The sequence below is a fragment of the Hipposideros armiger genome, unplaced genomic scaffold (genome assembly GCF_001890085.2).
Source record: "Hipposideros armiger isolate ML-2016 unplaced genomic scaffold, ASM189008v1 scaffold_26, whole genome shotgun sequence".
Lineage (NCBI taxonomy): Eukaryota > Metazoa > Chordata > Mammalia > Chiroptera > Hipposideridae > Hipposideros > Hipposideros armiger.
This window is the reverse complement of record NW_017731376.1, coordinates 6,067,583-6,081,949: the sequence shown is the minus strand read 5'-3', so window position 1 is coordinate 6,081,949 and position 14,367 is coordinate 6,067,583. Positions and strand designations below refer to the sequence as shown.

Below are 14,367 nucleotides of genomic sequence, written 5' to 3'. Positions count from 1 at the left end.
ATGCAAATTTTAAACTGAAAGTTATAAACTTTGCTAAGGAAAATAATAATTGTGCTGCTGCAAGACAATATGGAGTAACAGAAAAGATGGTTGGGACTGGAAATCAAATGAGAAAGCATTAAAGAGTATGCCAAGGGGTAAGTGTGCATTAAGAAGAGGCACCCCACACTGGCCAGAACTCAAAAAACATGTAGCAGACATGGTGGCTCAACATCGCCAAAACGGTTATGTGGTGACACGAAATACAATACGCTTGTTTGCACTTCAGTGGGTCAAATCAAATCTGATATTGTTTTACCTTTTATTTGGTGTGTGGAAGGTGTGCGGAAGAGGGGGTAGTCTTATACGGCGAGTATATAACAAACTCTGTATTTTGAGTGGAAATGTTAGGGGGTCGTCTTATACGCCCAGTCGTCTTATACGCCGGCAAATACGGTATATATTTTATAACTGGAAGTTTATACCTCTTATTCTTAACCTCTTTTTGATAATATCACAATTGAGGAGTAGTGTCTGTAGTGAAGGGCTGCCAGAGCAACCTTTTCTTTCTATAAACCTAGTTTAGCATTTATCTGTTTATTTGTCTACCTGTCTAGCTCTTGAATCAGAAACGATCATAGATGATTTACAAGTATACATAAAATACAACAATATTCTATGGATAAAAAAATTGGGTGACAGAGGAAAGAAATACAACGACAAAGACATAATGAGTCAGAAAGGAAAGTTAAAATGCAATACCATGTGGCATTATACCAGTGGTTTTGAAATTTAGCATGCGTTGGCCTCACCGGGGTATTTGTTAAAAATTCAGGTTCCTTGGCCTCACTGGGAACTTAAGCACCTACACTGCTAACACGTGCCCAGGCTTTTCTGACGCAGTGGTGGCCTATATACATGCTGCAGAAGGGTAAATTTGGCTCCAAGCTCTCTGGCAGTCCACAAGAAAAGGAAAGATTGTCTTTTTATAGTGTGCAGAAGATAAACATCTCTGGCAGAAGGCATAAATGAAGGTTTATGCTTTTATCAACTTTAATATCTGAATTAGATCTTGATTTGCATAGGAATTCAGAGAGGAAATGTCTTCTATAGTCCTTCCTAACATGAAATATGTCAATGAGTCTCTTGTATTCAATTAAATGGCATTTACTGAGCTTTTTAGGGTGTGTACCAGAGTCTCTTAGGGGGAAAAAAAGCAGGAGTGGGGAGGGGGTGATGGGAAAATACAAAAAAAGGAAGAGGAGTGGGATAATGAAAAATGAGGTTGGCTACCAGTTTGGATAACATTTTGCTATTATCTACAAAAGGTGACGATAGTTCATACCCTGTGACTCAGCAGTTCCATTCCTAAGAATATACCCTATGGAATTTGTTCCACAAATGCCAGGAAACATGAACAAAAAGTTGATAGCAGCATGCTTTGTAATAACAGAAAATTGGACACACCTCAAATACCCATCAACATCAGAAGGGATACATTATGGAATACGATGGAATACTAAAAAGCAATAAAAATGAACGATACTTACATGAAATAACATGAATGACTTTTTAAAACATACAGCTGAGCAGAGGAAGCCAGGTAGAAGAAAATACATACTGTATGATTTCATGCATAGAAACTTCAAAGTGGTCAAAAGAGAACTAATGTGTGTTGTTTAGGGATGCATGCTTAGAAGTTGGGGGTCACTACATTTCCAGGGAAGGTTGGGGCTGGGATCATGAAGGGCACGTGGGGATCTTTGGGCAAATGACAGCCATTCATTCATTCATTTACTTGGGTGGTACTTGTATGTGTCTGTGCTTAATATAATTTGGTAAGTGGTTTCGTGTACTTTATGTGCATTATTTTTCACAATAAACACATTTTTTAAATTTTGAGGGAACGCTACGAACAGGTTCATGGATAAACAAATGGTGGTATATCCATACAATGAAATATTATATAATTCCTGTGTGGTTAGAGGTTTCTGGAAAGATGAGTAACACTTTTAAGCCAATCTGCTTTAGTCATCTGAAGATTTCATGTTGAATGCAATAAGTACTACACATTTTTGCTTTTCTAAAGGAATATTTGCCAGATGTTAAAATAAAAGTAATTATTTACAATCATAAGTAATGGAAGGGTGAAGAATTAGACACATTCACAAGAAAAAAACTCATTCCAACAAAGAGAAAAACATACTGGATTATACTGTGTATACTTTCCCTTTCATATGAAGAAAGAATGGATTAGGAGACTTCATGATTTATTTATATAAGAATAATGATGGTCGTTACCATTTCTTACCTGCCTACATAGCATAAACTATTCACCATGATAGGTACTTATATATTTTAATTCCAATTGTCACAAAAACTTCTAAGAATGAAGTACTGTTGCCCCATTATTCCTTAACCTTTTCCCACTCCACTCATTCCTTTCTATTCAAACTCATTCACCCCAGACATTTTGCAAATTCGTCCAGCAAGTAAAATAACTTTTACTTTTCTCGTGCCTCCCTTCTAATTTACTTTGTCCAGATGATAGTAACTGAGTGTGATTGGGAAATAAATTTTGAAACACTGAATTTGATCTCAAAGCCCTGTATCTGTCTCATTTTTTTCTGCATTTGCTTCAGTCGGTAGGATTTTGACTAACAAATTTGAAATCACTTGAGAAAATCTTAAACTCATCTGTCATTGTTTTTTCCCCAGTGGTAGCTAAAGATCGCATTCGAGGACCTTTGCCAGAATAAACAGACTACATCATTAGTGAGACCTCTGAAACCTAACTCCCAGTCATTTTTAAAGGATGTGTCAAGGCTGGTCCTCTTTAGTTTGCCCTTTACAGAAATAGCTTCTCAGCTCTCAATAACCATTTCCTTTCGGGGTGCATTGTGTAGCCCACTAAACTTAGAATATACAAGCTTTTTCATTTCTGAGCTTTTCATTGATACAGGAAACTAAGAATGATCTACTGATGTTTTATAATTGTTCAGTTTTAATGCATTTATTAGACTGGAGGTCATAAGAAATCAGCTTTTCTTCTTCTCATTGATACTTGGGAAAATAATTTTACAAGGCTTTCAGGATGGAAACAGTCACTAGAAGATCAAAAGTGTAAATACTAGTAATCCTTTTGAGTAAGCAGCATCCTACTCAAAGCATAAGCTATTAAGAGGGATTTGATTTGACACTTTATGTCTTCTGAATTGTGGTGTTTTAGAGCAGGAATGGCCCTGATGAGACATCAAGTCAAGCTCCTTCATTTTATACATGGGAAACTGATTCAGAGAAAGTATATGCTGTTTGGGCAGCGGCAGAGCTGGAACCAAAACCCAGGATTCCTGGCTTCTGGACCTCATAGAGCAATTTCTAAATGACTTTCACACAGAATATAATTTTAAAAGAGTTTATTTAATAAACTTAAAAGTTAATAATTGAAAAGCATTTTAAAGCTTCTATTGGAATATTATGTTATACTAGGTGTGATACTAGGTGGTTAAAACATGGGATATTACCTACTTTCTAACCTAACATCAGAAAATTTTTATACCTACCGCTGTACACAAATATATATACATATATACACATATATGTGTGTGTGTATATATATATGTATATATGCATATGTACTCACAAGCCCCAAAACATGTACATATATACCTATACATACATACATCTGCACACATATTTACCTATATATACATACACATATGTATTCCAACACATCCACATACATATGTGTGTATATATCACATAAACACACATATATGTACACACACAAACACACATGCACACACACAGATAGCAGGATAGTAGAAAATAAGGGCTCTGGCATCAGGCAAACTTATAACGCTACTGATACTGGCTTTATTCAGGTAATTATGTAAACTTTTAAAATCTAAGGTTCACCATTTATAAAATGAGGAAAGTACTACTGTTCTTAGACTGACTATGAGAAACAAATAATATGTTAAGTGTTTAGCACACTCTCTGCCATCTAATAAGCTTTCAGTAAATGTTAGTGGCTAACATTTGAACACTATGTACAAAATGTGAATAATGAGTAACCTTAAGAAACAAGGTTTCATTATCTTCTCCATGCTGATCATCATTATCATGGTAGGCTGGGTACCTCTGTTTTGAGGACTGGGCTTAAACCAAGGGAAGTGCCATTGTCTTATTAATTTGGAAAAAAAGAGCTTCTAAACAGAGGGTAACATTCTCAGTCCTGATCCGTGGCGGAAGCAGAAAAGCATCCCAGGAACCTGGAAGGTGGGGGATCCCGACAGCCTGTGGAATAGCCTTGTCCCCCGTCAAAAGTGAGCAGAAGCCACTGTGGGTGTTCAATGTAAATGAAGACACTCACACATGTCAGTTTGTCGCTGGTGGACAGTGGCTCTCTGGATCCACTGGGAGAAAACTGGTGGATGAGAAGCTTAGGCAATAGGCATCCAGGGTGTCATGGTCTGAATTCTGATGCTGGGTGTGGGGGAGGGGGGAGTGAGTGTGAGGGGAAGAGGAACCAGACTGACTGGAATCTGGAAAGGTCAACGGGACGCACAGCTGTTTGTCTGGGGCATAGCCAGGAGCCAAGGCCAGAAGCTCGGGATGAGTCAGAATGGCATGGGCACCACAGGTGCAGGGTGTCCCAGAGGCCGTGCCAGAACCAAATGTACATCAGGCTGCCCAAACAACCCAGACATAGAGTGGTTCCAAGACCAAGGACAAGGTTACCAGAAATGAATCCAAAGAATTGGTCGAAAGCTGGAAGGAGTGAAGAGAGTAAGTCACAGGCCAGACCAGGGCAGATTGGAGGGAGGACATGACGATGTGTGGCTTCTACTGTCATCTATCCCAGTTGTTCCCTATGCAGAGTTGGTGCCCTTAGGCCTGAAAGTCGATGCAGTGGCTTCTGACAAAAGGAAAGGGAGCAGAGTGAGTATAAGAAGATAAAGGGTTTGCTTTTGTTAGGATGGAAACCTGAGTTAGCCTGCAGACAGGAGTCCACCAGAGGCTAACTTGTAGAGGCTTCTGTGAATCAGGGCCTGGGGTAGGAGTGGGCTTTCTTTATAGGCTTCACTATCTACTGACCCTTAAATGTATCTTTTCCCCCAGGTTCTGTCATAGACCTGCTTCTCATCCCCCTATATCAGTCAGATTAGGCTTGGATTTGCTGCAGTAACAAGTAACCCCCTGATCTCAGTTGCTTATAACAATAAACATTTATTCCTTGCTCTCGCTACATATTCATTGTGAATTGGCTACCACTTGATTTCTCATAGTCGTTATTATGAGACCCACGCTGACTAAGCAGTCCCTCTGAAATGCTGCTGCTTGTCATAGTAGATGGAACAGAGATCATGGATAACTTGAGCTGACTTAAAGCTTCTGCACAGAAAGGAGGCGACACATGTCATTTTCACTCACATCATTGGTCAAAACAAGTCATGTGGCCAAGCCTGACATCAATAAGATGGCAAAATGGAATCCTTCCCCAGGGAGGGGTAATGAATCTTTGTAACAATAACACAGTCCACCCCATGATTGTACCAACCCCAGGGTCATCTCACTACTCCCATACCTCAGTAACTGTCCCTATGATGCTAGATCAGATCTCTGTGCTGAAATCAAAGCCACCTATGCAGCTGCCAGTCAGGCAGTTCTCCTTGGTCATTTTAAACTGAACATGACCAAACTAAAGTTATTTCCTCTTCAGCATTTTGTCTCTTTTTTTATTAAACACCCACTGTCCACCTGATTACCCAAATCAGACACCTGGGTGTATCTTTGACTTCTCTATCTCCTTATTCACCCCGTATCCAACCATCAGTCAGAAAATTCTCTTGATTGTACCCAGTAAATGTCTCTTGAATATTTCTGCTGCTTTTCATATCTGCTACCCCTACTAGTTCAGGATATAGTCTTTCTGTTCTGGACTACTTTTGTGAGCTCCAAAATAACCTCGATGCCTCCATATTTCCCCTTGCCAGTCCATTCCACCCAGCACCCAGAGTGATCTTTCTGGTTTGCAGATCTTACAGTATACCCTTCTGTTGCCTCCTCTGCTTAAGCTCTTGCATCGCTCCTGATTGTTCTGAGAATAAAGCTGTGGAATACTAAACTAATAAGATTCATCTGCCTCTCCAATCTCACCTTAGCCATATCCCACCTCTCACAACTGCTTACGTTTCATGCCCCCGCCACACTGAACCCTTTCCATTTTCTCTACGGTGCCCTGCTCTCTCTTACTTCTAGAATATTGCGGGTGTTGTTCCTTCTGACTGTTATGATGTGTATCCTCTCCAGCTAGCTAACTTGAACTCATCCTTCAGATCCCAGCTTAAGCCTCACTTCCCCCAGGAAGCCTTCTCTGGCCCCTTCCTAAACTAGGTAAGTGGTCCCATTATGGACTTCCGGGCACTGCACTTCCTTTTCTATGGCAAAGGTCACCCTTTAGAACTCGCTTAAATGTCTGTTCTCTGTTTTGCTGCTACCCTGAAATCTCTTTGAGGGCAGTGACTAGTTCACTGTTATGTCTCCAACTCTGAGCAGAGTGCCTGGAATAGTCTAGGTGCCAGTAAGTGTTTATGGAATGATGATGAATGCCCATTTATGGTATCAAACAGTGGGGTTTGGCCTGCACTCAAGAGCAAGGCCAGAGGACCTGAAAAGGTCCTGGCTTCCTTAATGTCAAGGGAAGTGAAGAGCGACTAGCTCAGCTTAGGGCTAGAGGGATAGTATCAAAGTAAAGCAGATTCCAGACAAAGGAAAAGGAAGAACAGGCAGGGTTGGGAAGAAGTGAGATCCACCAGAATATGAGTTCCTGGAGAGAACAGATTTTTGTTTTGTTTACTGCAGAATCCCCATGCCTAGAAGAGTGTTCAACACGTATGAGGCAGTTGATAAATACTTCTTCACTGAGTGAATGAATGAACAAACTGTGGATCAGTGTTCTTGGCTCCAAGAACCCAACCTGGCTGATGGAAGCAGAAAAAGGATTTCCTGGAAGAAGATAGAGTAGTTCACAGAATCAACATAAAGACCAGAGAATCAAGTCCAGCAAATAAACAGCAACCCACGGCTGCCAGGCAAGTGGCGCCGTGGCCAATTGCATCACAGGCATACCCTGCTAAGGACACTGCCGCTGGCACCACTGCTGTCAGATGCTGCTGTCCCTGGCACTGCCACCACTGGTCATTAGCTGCGGTGCCTCATAGACTCTAACACCACTGCCCTCCTTGTGGGTCAGGCAGGTCTCCCTGACCCTGTAACCTGGCTTGACTTTTTCAAGATTCAAAGTCCCAGACGGAAATACCTTGACCGGCTGAACCAAGGTCTACTGCCTGCTCGCAGTGTCCAAAAGCAGAAGAGAGTGAATGTTTGTCCCCCGTCAGCAGAGGGGGCCATGCTTCCGCCTGTGTTAGGATTTTTCCCTTCATAAGACAGTCATTCAGTGCTGGGCAGCCTGAAAAGCTCTAAGTGTTCACGATGCGAGGCCTAGACCAAAAAAAAAAAAAAATCAGAATCAAGGAAGTTTTTCTCTCATGTAAAATATTTTCTCATAACTGCTCACTCTTAAAAATACAAACATGTCTTCTCAGAGACATGCACTAAGGCCCTGTATATGATGAAGACATATTATAGTATAATGTATGGTTTGCTGGAATATAGTGTAACAATGTATATTTAGCTATGTTTTTATTAAGTATTATAAATCTCTATTTCTTATAATTCAAAAAAAAAATCAGTTCAGAAACTTATAAGGTATAAAATGCAAGTCCAGACTTTACTTCCCAATCCCTATTCCACCCCAAGAAATAACCACTGTTTTCAGTTGGGGATATGCTCTCTCTCTCTTTTTTTTTTTAATTGGGGAACAGTGTTTTTCCAGGACCCATCAACTCCAAGTCAAGTAGTTGTTTCAATCTAATTGTGGAGGGCACATCTCGGTGGCCCATTTAGGGATCTAACCGGCAACTTCGGTGTTATGAGCACTGTGCTCTAACCACCTGAGCTAACCAGCCGCCCCTGGGGATACGCTGTTACACACTTCTTCAAAAAACTCCTTGGATAAGAATTGTATCTTACTCTACACAGGGCTGGATTTCATGGCTATTACTGGGTGCTTATAATTTACATATAAAGCTTGTTGTCTCATACTTTTTTCTTGGGAATAAAGTAACTGCTTGGAGTCTGGCGATGTCATTTTGATGGGCGGGCACAATCCGAGTTCTTTGGAGGGAAGGTGCCCACTCTGCCTTTGCCCTAATTGATTTGAGTTGCTGAGGGGACAACTTCCTGTTCAGGATGCCTCGTGTGGAGAGTTCTGTTCTTAAAAAACAAAACTTATCTGAAATGATATTTTGCTGGGATTTTAAAGAAATAAAGTGCTAGAAGGAAGCCATCCTCCTCTGACCCTCGGGGAAGTTATTCTGGGTGTGTAGCTGTGAATATTCCCTGTTGTGTTGGGGGTTCACTGGTCCGTAGCACCCAGGAAGCAGCGCTTAGGCACTCCACAGTGGTGGGGCAATGCAAACACAAGACGTTTTGATATCAGTTTTGCAGAAAGAAGAGAGTTGTTGCTCCAATAAACAATTTGAATTTTAATAAAGTAGAACTACTTGTTAAAAATCTTATTTGTAAGAAATATATTTAAAAAGCATGTTAAAGTTGTATACTCAAGGGAGGTTGGCTAAACACATCTCAGGTTATTACCTGGCTGACCCAAATCGGTCACTGAGATTGGCCCCAATAAGGCTTTGTTCTGGTATCCAGTGTGGCCACTCAAGAACCTAGAAGCAAAATCTAGCACTTCATTCGAGCCTGCTTTGCTCTGTGCTATCACATGCCCAGGTTTCTATCAATGAAAGATGTTGCATATGTAGTTTTTGAACAGTGCCATGTGCTTCTACTTTACCAAACAAGCCCTTCAAAGTATTTCTCCACAGAAGGGAACAGATCCGATAATATTAAGATATGACATCCAGGATTCCCATCCAAAACCTTTATGCCTGAAATCAATGCCATAATCATACCTAAACTGGAAGCAGTTTTGTTTTATACTCATTGAAATGGGACATGTTTTAGGTCTTTTTGACAGAATCTAATGAAGAGATATGGATTGAAATTTTAAAATGTGGATTAATTGAGACAATTCCATTTTGGAATCACAGCCAAAATAAGTCAGCTGTGAATCAACTGAAAACATGTGGACATTTTGAGTGATGATAACAGAGAAGAGCCTTCATTAAAAATATTATTTTACAGCATATAATTATAACAAAATTATAATGACTATGACAGAAAGCCATACATTTTGTTTATACAAAGAAGTATTGTTGGTTCTTTAAAAGAAGGTACCAGTTACAAGTGACAGCATTTAAAAAGAGATGAAAGCAATAAACTTTGATATTTGAATATGAATTTGAATTTAATTAGCTCTTGCCTTGGTGTCTTAGTTATACAAACAATTCAGTGGGCTAAGGATGTTGGAAAACCCAGGGTCGTCTGAATCTGTTAAAATAATACCCTTGTTATGTCTGAACAGGAAGTGAACAATTCTGTCATGTCTCCAAGGAGAGGCTGGACCACTGAAGGGTTAACAGTGGCCCAAGGAAAAGAGTAAGAGGCGTCAGCTGCAGAAAGAGGAAACTGAGTTGGGATGACTGCAGTGAAGAGAAGTGAGAGCTGTGGCGAAAGTAGCAGAGACCTGTGGTGTCTGGAGAGGGCGTCAGTTGAAAGCCATGGCCACGCTGAGGCTAGTTGTCTTGTGAGCCCATGAGCCATGAGCCAGATACTCTACTGGGCTTTGCAGAATTTCAATAGAGCCACAGGGTTCTACGTGGAAATGAAAATACATGTCCACATAGGTCTTGGCTACACCAATATTCCTAGTAGCTTTATACCTAATTGCCAAAAATGGAAAACAGCCCAGAAACTGAAAACCACCCAGATATCCATCAACAGGTAGCAAGTAGGATGCTGCCCACCAATAAAGAGGATGCACATAGCAGTGTGGAAAAATCTCAAAATCATTATGCTGAATGAAACAGCCACCACTCCCTCCCAATAAAAATAGGGCATGTTATGTAATTACATTTATATAAAACTCTAGAAAATTCAAAATACTCTATAATGAAGAAAACAGACCAGTGGTAGCTTGGGGATGCGTAGAGAGAGGGAGGGATTGCAAAGTGGCACAAGAACTTTAGGGGTGATGGAAATTTTTGGTAAATTGCATTGGTTTCATAGATATGTTCATATGTCAAAACATATCAAATTATACACTTAAAATATGTAAAAAATGTCAAACAAAAAAACCTCCGAAAAAGAGAACAGGGACTGTTAGACAGTAAATGCTCAATAAATGTTAGTTAATAATAATGGCAACAATAATATGAAGTAGGCACTGTTATTATCTCCATTTCACAGATGAGGAAACTGAGGCCAGGAGAGGTTAAGTAACTTGCACGAGGTCACACAGCCAACTAGTGGTATGGCTAGAATGCAGTCTAACTCTGGGATCTGAACCTTACAGTAGGAAGAAGGGTGTGAAGACAGAGCCAGAATAACAAGCAGGCCCAGAAAGAAGGTTATAAGAGGAAACATTCCAAAGAAGCAGCAAGGGCAAACAGAGAACAATGGGCATGAGAAGGGGTTCCAATTAGAACATTTTGTGGCCATTCTTTATTAAGTACAGGAACTTCCCTTTTCTCTTTCAGTTTTTAACTCATGTATCATAAAATTTACTCATTTAAAGTGTATATATAATTCAGTGGTTTTTAGTATCTTCACAGGGTTGTGCAACCATCACCGCAATCTAATTTTACAACCTTTTTGGCAACTCAAAAAGTAATGCTGTACCTTTCAGCTGTCACTCTCCATCCTCCACTCCTTCCCAACCCTTTTTCCTGCTCCACCCTGGAGCCCTACCTAGAAAACCAGGACTCTGCTTTCTGTCTCTATAGATTTTCCTCTTTCGCATATTTCATGTAAATGGAGTCATGCGACTTGTAGCCATTTTGTGCCTGGCATCTTTCACTTGTATAATGTTTTCAAGGTTCATCTGTGTTATCACACATATCAGTACTTCATTCATTGTTGTGGATGAATAGTAAGTAGTTCATTCTATGGATGTATCACATTTTGTTTATCAAATCGTCAGTTGATGGACACTTGGGTTGTTTGTTTTCAGTTTTTGACTCTTATGAATAATGCTGCTATTCTCAATCAATTTTGTTTAAACAACTGATGGTTATTTTGACTGGTAAAGAGAGAGGCAAGTATTAATAACAGGCACAAATACCATCGAAGCGGAAGGCTATTTATTTCCAGGTCTTCTGGCTTATTTTGAATTTAACAAGACATGTGGGGACTCTTTTGAAACAGTTTCCTCTGTGGTAAAGAAGTTAGGCTACGGGGAACAAGAATAGTGTTTCCTAATACTAGTGTTTAGCGAAATTATTTGCAAAATAACAGATAACATTTATTGAACCCTTCTTCTCTGCTTGGCACTTTCTATGAGGCTGGCATGTATTTACCAATATAAGTTTTACACTAATCTCTGTGCTAAATAGGACTATTATCCTTACTATAGAAGAGGCTGGTGAGGTCCAGAGAGGTTGTACACAGCACGCTGGTGATGTCTGGTTGTACCTCTGACCCACCTCTGAGTTCACCAGTAGCTGCGGGCAGACAGCTTCTCATTGTAACTGCCTCCAGCCTCTTGCTTTCTGCTTCTCAGCCGGAGGCTTTCTCAGGAGCCACAGGGACTTTAGCTCAGATTGTCTGAAAGGCAGCTTGGCAGTGAGAGGGACCTAATGACTCCAGGGCAACCCTAAACTAAAGAGGTAAGTAAATAATCAGCTTCCGTCTTTCCTTCTGGATGTTCTACATCAGGAGTCAGCAGACTTTTTCTCTTAAGATCCAGGTAGTAAATATTTTCACCTTTGTAGACCATGCACGCTCTGTCCCAAAGATGCAGCTCTGCCCTTTCAGCATGAAAGCTGCCATAGACAACACTAAAAAAATGAGCCTGGCTGTGTGCCAATAAAACTTTATTTACAAAAAGAGGCAGTGGGTCAGATTTGACCTGAGGGCTGCAGTGTGCTGACCCTATTCTCCATGACTCCCCAGTTGAACCCCAGTGCCCCCACACGTAACCCATTCTTTGCCACACCCTTCGTGGCTTTTTTTCTTTCCTGTATCATTGGCACATCCTCATTTTTGCTTCCTGAGATCGCTAATAGAAAAAGTCCCTGCCCCAAATTCCTTTTCACAAGCCAGGACAATGCTATTAATACAATGGTATGACAGGCTGATGACGTGAAGGAGTCACAGGCTCTGCTGTGAGCCTGAGCCGCTGTCCTCAGTGGCCCTGGGCAAATGACTTCACCTTTTTGTGCCTCAGTTTCTTCATCTGTAAAATGGGTATTATCACAGAACCTGCCACAAAGTGTTGTTATAAGCATTTTATGTTAATCTTTATAAAAGAGTAGAGTGCCTAATACAGTGCACGTAGATGTTATAAAACATAGAGACTTTTGCATAGTTGATAAAGTTTTTCCTCCATTTATGGAAAAGTGTTTTAACACCCTTTTTCAGGAAAACTTCATAATGAATTGATGAACTTTTATTATTTATCATAGTGAGAAATATTAATAGCTGACCAGTATTATGCATTTTCACCCAGTTTGGGCCTTGATTTGCAAATCTGATGTCTTTCATTTTTAAATAGCACAAAGCACAAAGAGTTTTTATCTTTTAGAGCTATATACTGAAATATTTATTGATGAAATAATACATTGAGGATCATCTCTAAAGCAATCTGTGTGAGAGAAGTTGGTTTGGATATAAACGAAACAAGATTGGTCCTGAGTTGACAGTTGTTGAAGTTGAGTGCTGGGACCTGGGAGTTCATTATACTCATACTATTTTCTCTACTTTCCTATTTGTTTGAAAATTTCCATAATTTTAAGTTTGAGAAAAAAAACAGTTTTAAAATTTGTAAAAAAAACCTAGGTGTTAGAAGTACTGCATTATAGGACAGAAAGGAAAAACTACCTCCAGTCATGTCCAGGGCACCACTACATCTAAACCTTCTGCAAGATTTATCTTATGTGGTCAGCGTTGGGGGAAGTGGCCACCTGACATTCAGCTAGAGAAGGCAAGATGTGCTAACACCCAGCAAAATTGGAACGTGGACCTTATCGTCATAAATAGGCAAACTTCAAGAAGAGTATTTGAAAGGGGCGGTCAAAACAAACATTTGAAAGCGATCAGAGTATGTGTTCAGTAAAACACTTGGGATCTATAAAGTAGTTATAGCATTTGTCCAGGAGAATATAACATTGAAGATCTAGAAAGAGGTCATGGTGTTTGCTGAGTAGAGTGAGTCATTAAGGGTTTTAGCTTTTAGAGTATTTCTATGAAGTTCAGTTGATAATGGACAGGAACGCCACAATGCCCCCATGATGTGAGTTTCCAAATCTATACTTTAGTACCTAAGAGTCCTCAGGCGATGGGTAAATCGTTCCCTGGATTTGCTCATCATTTCCCTGGATTGCTCATCACTACTATAGAAGAACTTTGAAGGAAAGAAAGGAGAAGAAGAGGAAGGTCTGCCTGGAAAGCAACAGTGAGCTACCAGGGTTGGCAAGGCCAAGACTGTCACAAGCCTGTGGTCCAGTGACTTCCAGTTCATACCAGTGGCCCTGAGAATCTTGATGCTGCATCTTCAAGCTGTTCTTTGAGATTTCTGTTGTGATCTTCACTGAATCAGCTATGAATGTCATGGGGTAGTTGTAGATTTTTACTTTCACAGTATGTGACTCAAAGTTCTGTTGCGTTTGAGGAGGAGGCTGATATTCTTGTGCAATGTCATTGGTAGGATATGAACTAAAACCTCCATCTCTGGAGCCCTAGTTTTTTCAGTTATCCCTTATGTCCTTGTAATTCGCACAGATTGTGTGATGGTTTTGAGTTCATGGGGGCCACAGATAACTTGTGCTGATTTACAGGTGGAAATCAAAGAAAATCAACACCCGTGGTTGATGACTTGCAATCATCGTCATGTGCTGATTGATGCCCAAGCCCTGTGACAGCTCCAGGTCACCCACACAAATCTCCTCCATTGCTCTCCCACTTTGGCACTCAGACATATCTTGAATTCAAATGGAGTATCTGATGCCCTTTCTGGCAAGTTTGGACTGAAAAGTATGAATGCTATATATATTTTGGAATAATATTAAAAAGATGCATGTGAATACAGTGTGATATGAAAAGCATGTTGTTAATGAAATAGTCTCAGGTAGAAATTTCTTAGACAGGTGAGAGGGATGGTGTTTTTAATCTGGAAGTGATCATAAATAGTTCTTCTGA

The 14,367-nt window shown here is 40.2% G+C and overlaps 1 protein-coding gene across 1 annotated transcript in view; it reads left to right on the top strand.

Annotated features, from left to right (window-relative positions):
* The window catches only part of LOC109379477 (TBC1 domain family member 1-like), a 45,816-nt gene extending 36,526 nt beyond the window's left edge, over positions 1–9,290 (top strand). Inside the window, exon 3 of the transcript XR_002123211.1 lies at positions 6,847–9,290. The gene's annotated coding sequence lies outside the window, so the exon portion shown is untranslated. The remainder of the gene's footprint in view (positions 1–6,846) is intronic.
* The last annotated feature ends 5,077 nt before the right edge of the window (positions 9,291–14,367 follow it).